Genomic DNA, 6,000 nt, shown 5'->3' with positions numbered 1-6,000 from the left:
ACCTGAATATACTGAACGACCAGATTTTTCCATCAATTCATTTTTTCCTCGCTGATGGCACAGGCATATTCCAAGATGACAATGACAGGATTCGTCAGGCGCAAATTGTGACAGAGTGGTTCAGGGAGCATGAGACATTATTCTTACACGTGGATTGGCCACCACAGAGTCCAGACTTTAACCCCATTGAGAATTTTTGGGATGTGCTGGAGAAGACTTTATGCAGCGTTCCAACTCTTGGCAAAAAAATGAATGCAACTCTGGATGGAAATAATTGTTGTGACATTACATAAACTTATCGAAATGATACCACGGGTAACGTGTGTCGTAATCAAAGCTAAAGGTGGTCAAATGAAATATTAGAGTGTGTGACCTCCTTTTTTTTGGCCAGTTCACTCCTCCTCCTCCTCCTCCTTTATGACTTAGCCCCATTTTTGAGTTTGTATAAGCAGGGAAGCCTGCCATTTGGGCTTGGGGCTGAGTTGCCTGGGGTGAGGCCTATCCAGTGGCTCCGGCCTGTAAAGAGAGGGCAGGTTTGACCTTTTTCCAGGTGTGCACCCGATCGCCTTTTTGTGCTCTATTGTGGCAGGAATCGCAACACAGGCTGGCAAAAATCATAACGTGGAATGAGAATGATTGAAAAAACAATGGACGATGGCAAATCCAGAGGCCTTTAAGAGAGAAACAAACAATAGGAAATCCATCCATCCACCCATTATCCAACCCGCTATATCCTAACACAGGATCACGGGGGTCTACTGGAGCCAATCCCAGCCAACACAGGGTGCAAGGCAGGAAAAAATCCAGGGCAGGGCGCCAGCCCACCGCAGCAATAGGAAATCCATGAACGCTTAAAACCAGGTGCCTGGAAAATGTGGACACCATGTTGAGAAAGAAATCAAGTTAATTTAGACTAGATGTAAATACAATTTAACTGCTAGCTTGAACATTATGGATTTCCAGTAATTGCAAAAGCATTGCTTAGAAGTAGTTAATGTGGACAGCAAGGGCTCAGCTCACAACACATCCCATGACACTTACAGTTATGTGAAAAAGTAAGTACACCCCATAGAAATGGTTGACATTTTTAGCATAATTGAACAGGCGAATATGTGATTTGAGATATGAGATCTTCATGCAAACAGAACCCTGCAGATGCAGGTGACCTACTTGAACAAACTGACATGGTGTCTTCATTCTCATAATGAATGAAAATGAAGATCTGTCATGTGGAAAAAGTAAGCCCACCCTTCCATTAATCATCACTTCAATTCCATCAAATTAGAAGCAGGTGTTCCAAATGAGGCACCAATGATCACAACTTCCTTAGGGGGTATGCAGGTGGACCTGAATGTCTTCATTTAACTACAGATATCCAGGGTCTGGTCTGGGTCTTTGCTGTTGGAGTGTCTGGTTCATCAAGCCAAGCTCAAAAGAGCTCTCTAAGGTCCTTGGAAAGAAGGTTTAAAATATTTGAAATACACTGCAAGGAATATCATCTACTAGTGATGTAGATTCAAATGACTTCCAAGTTGTCCAGGATTGGCTGGCACGGAGAATTCAGACTAAGATCTGACTGTTTGATACTGAAAGAGGTAACCGAGGGCCTCAAAATGTCATTTCAGGACTTGCAGGTACCTCTTGAAAAAATTGGTGGTCATCGTGCATGTATCTACAGCAGGAAAGAGATAAACACAAATCTGACTGGCATATGAGGCATACCAGAAGAAGAAGAAGATGTGAGGTGTGCCAGGAACAAAGCCTTTGCTGTTCAAAAAAGAACATTAGAGCAAGACTACAGTTAGCCATTGGACATCTAGGATAAAGACTGGGCCTTCTGGAACAATGTCCTCTGGACAGATGAATTACAGAGAGAGCTGATTGGCATCAGCAACAGTAGACATGTCTGGTGCAAACTGAAGACAGCATTTCAGGAGAAGACCCTCATACCAACTGTGAAGTCAGATGGGGGAAATGTTATGGTTTGGGGTTGCTTTGCTGTCTTAACTAACGTCTGGACAGCTTGTAGTCATTGAGCCAACTCATGATGATGAATTCTGTATCATAACAAAGTGTGCTTAAGGAGAATGTGAGGCCATCTGTCAGAAAGTTGAAGTTGAACCGGAAATGGACCTTCCGACACGATAACGATTGGAGACACAATAGCAAATCCACCAAATAAAGACATGGAGGGTGTAATGAGACCAAAACAGACAGGGCACCCGTGAGCAAACCCTGTATAATTGAAATAAATTTCAAAATTAGAGAACATGAATCAAAATAAATTACTGTGTATACTTGCATTTAAGTTCTCCCGTGGAGAAGTCAGGGCTTGATTTTACTGTATAATTTCTGGTATTTTATAATGTTGGTCGTATAACAATATTCTGTCATCCTTTAACTCAGTTGGAATCCCCATTAATTTTACTGAATCAGCCCGCATTCTCGGAGTTATCTTTGACTCTAGCATGTCATTTAAAGCACACATTACAAAGTTGTCCAAATCAGGTTTCTTCCATCTTAAAAATGTTAGGAAATTAAGGCGCTTTCTAAATAAACAGGATTCTGAGAAATTAATTCCTGCATTTATTTCTAGTAGGATTGACTACTGCAATGCGGTGTTCACTGAATGTTCAAACTGTTCTTTATTCAGCCTCCAGTTAATCCAAAATGCGGCTGCAAGAATTATTACAAGAACAAGAAAATACGAACACATAACTCCAGTTCTTAAATCCTTACACTGGCTCCCGGTTAAGTTTAGGGCAGACTTCAAAATCCTGCTTTTAACATATAAAGCATTAAATGGCCGAGGTCCGGCTTACTTGTCTGAACTTATCATGTCTTACAAACCTGAGTGCATATTAACCCTTTAACCGCCAACTCCCTAAATATTCCCCATGCCTGGAGAAATCTGAACAATTTTCGTTTTTTTACTTTACATTTATTCAAGCAGTATTTACTTGCTGAAATACCTGCTGAAATGTTTCAAATAAATGGTCAATCAAAGGACGTAGCTTGAACAAGCGGTCACGGTTTGGATCTTTCATATCTGGCTCAGATAACAGGCAGCAGTCCAGTTGAGATGCTGGGGATACACCCACTCATTGCCATCATCCGATGCGTCGTCATTCACAGTATCATGCAGCGCACGTTGCTGATCATCATTGTCGCTAAAATCTTCTTCAGAACTGCTACAATCATGATCAGAATTATTGTCCAAAATCGCCTACAAAACCTCACTTGAAGTCAGTTTACGTTTCGCCATATTCACAGCTTTCCCTTTCGAATCACATCACGTGAGCGGCCAATACAACCGCAGAGTTGTCGAAATACAACGTAGTAATAATACCCATGCCAAACTGTCAGTTATACTACGCGCCAGGCATTCACATAACCACAGGCAAATGTGCCGGATAATTCCGGCAGTAAGGCGTCAGCAATAAAGCTACGATGCCGGATATATCCGGGCAGAGGGCGGTTAAGGGGTTAAGATGTCGGCCTGCTTATGGTTCTAAGGATTAATAAAATAACAGTAGGAGGTCGAGCTTTTAGTTACAGGGCCCCTAAACTGTGGAGTGGTCTGCCTGCTACTATAAGAGATGCCCCTTCGGTCTCAGCTTTTAAATCATGGCTGAAGACTCACAACTTCAGTTTAGCACACCCTGCCTAGAGCTGCTGATTAACTGTACAGACTGCATCTCTGTTGTTAGTCATTAGCACTAAAACATAAGTAACATGATAGTTAGAATTGGATACTCACCCTCACCTATTCTGTTTCTCTTCTCAGTACTCAAATGTGGCACTTAGTTCCACTGCCCACCTGGCAAGTTGTTTTGCCTGCCTAAGGTAAAGTCATCTCTGATGGAGGATCACAGGAATCGTCAGGTAGAGGGGTCCTTTCATTGGATTGGCTGGCCCAACTGTGGAATGGCCAAATGGGGGAGGCAGCTTGATGGCTGAGGTCTCCAGGACTCTAAACAAATCCAAATCCTATTATGTGATATCATCTACTGTTAAATTCTGCTCCGTACTTCTAAAATATTTATTTTTATACTGTATTGAGGATTTGTTCTGTTTTGTGTATTGTATTGTATTGTATTGACCCCCTTCTTTTGACACCCACTGCACGCCCAGCCTTCCTGGAAAGGGAGTCTCTCTCTGAACTGCCTTTCTTCCATTTTTTCCCTACAAGGTTTTCATTTTTGAGAGTTTTTTCTTGTCTTCTTAGAGAGTCAAGGCTGGGGGACTGTCGAGAGGCAAGGCCTGTTAAAGCCCATTGTGGCACTTCTTGTGTGATTTTGGGTTATACAAAAATAAATTGTATTGTATAAGTCAAATGCGGAAAACTCACGCTATTGTTCCAAGAGATTACGATATGCTAACTCCCACCTGAGAGAGTAACCACGGAGCACACAGCCTTTTCTTTTATATGTATTGTGCCTACGTGACCACACGGTAATACCCAAATTATTCCAAAGCGACATTTGCACTGTTTTGTGTTCTTTGTATCTCACCCCCTCATACCCCCTTATCATAAGAGCATCCCTTATCTATTATGGAGTGTTCAATCAGAAGAAAATATGAAGCTGGTTTTAAATTAAAAGTCGTTACAAAAGTAACAAAAGAAACTGGTAACTGCACTGCTGCAACAAAATTCGATGTGTCTGAGAAACTGATGCGAGATTGGAGAAGGCAAAAAGAATTTAAGTGTTGCAGTTTTGAACGGGCGTATAAGTTGGGGTCTGATTTTATGATCGATTTTTCGGGTTTCAAGACCTGACTTATACGCGAGTATATACGGTACATGAAAACACAAAATTGAGTCTTCTCAGACCGGAGTCCTATTCAGACTGTCCAAGGTGGCGGTTCTTCTGGTTATATGGCTGCTGTGCAGGAAGAGGCGGGTCTAAGTGGGTGGACACTTGCAGTGACATCATTGGAGGAGAGCTATCAGTCTTCTGGTTGAGGAAAAGAGAGAGCATTGTCACTTAGCACCACCCCCTGGATTGGTGAAAAATTTCCATCACCTGAGCCCTTAAACTGTGTGCCATGCACACGTGTCTCACAAGGGTTATGGACTCACCTGTCAAAGCCCTGATGTGAAACCAACTGAAATGTTGAAATGGACTGGACATGCAAGAAAACCCCACCATATCCTGCAACTGATGTTTGAGACTGGTGGGCAATTCTGCAATATGCCTACAACAAATCAATTCTGATAAAGGGTGGACTTACTTCTCCCCAGCAGACCATCACATCTAGCAAGATTTTTGTTAAATGAATGAGATTTGTTTTATTCAAGGGCGGCATGGTGGCGCACCGGTAGTGCTGCTGCCTCGCAGTAAGGAGACCCGTCTGGGTTCGCTTCCCAGGTCCTCCCTGAGTGGAGTTTGCATGTTCTCCCCGTGTCTGCGTGGGTTTTCTCCCACAGTCCAAAGACATGCAAGTTAGGTGCATCGGCGATCCTAAATTGTCCCTAGTGTGTGATTAGTGTATGTGTGCCCTGCTGTGGGATGGCGCCCTGCCTGGGGTTTATTTCCTGCCTTGTAACCTGTGTTGGCTGGGATTGGCTCCAGCAGTAGTTAGTTAGAATATAGCAGGTTGGATTATGGATGGCTGCGGTGGGTTGGCACCCTGCCTGGGATTGGTTCCTGCCTTGTGCCCTGTGTTGGCTGGGATTGGCTCCAGCAGACCCCCGTGACCCAGTGTTCAGATTCAGCGGGTTAGATAATGGATGGATGGATTATGGATGGATGTTTTATTCAGGTCTATCACCTTTATCTGTAGGCAGTGTCTGCATGAAGATCTGCTGTCTGACTGTTCAAAAACATTGAAAAAGTCAGCAGTTTCCACCGCCGTCACTTCAGTATATTAGCCCACCAGGCTAAAGAACCTTCCCTTCCCTTGTACGGTTTGTTGATGCGGTCTCTAAAATGATGGACTGTAGGGTCACCACCTTCTGACGCTACGGGGTATTTATCAAAATAAACTGTAAATGAT

Source organism: Erpetoichthys calabaricus, chromosome 6 (assembly GCF_900747795.2).
Source record: "Erpetoichthys calabaricus chromosome 6, fErpCal1.3, whole genome shotgun sequence".
In the NCBI taxonomy this organism is placed as follows: Eukaryota; Metazoa; Chordata; class Cladistia; order Polypteriformes; family Polypteridae; genus Erpetoichthys; species Erpetoichthys calabaricus.
Note: the sequence above shows the minus strand (reverse complement) of the source record.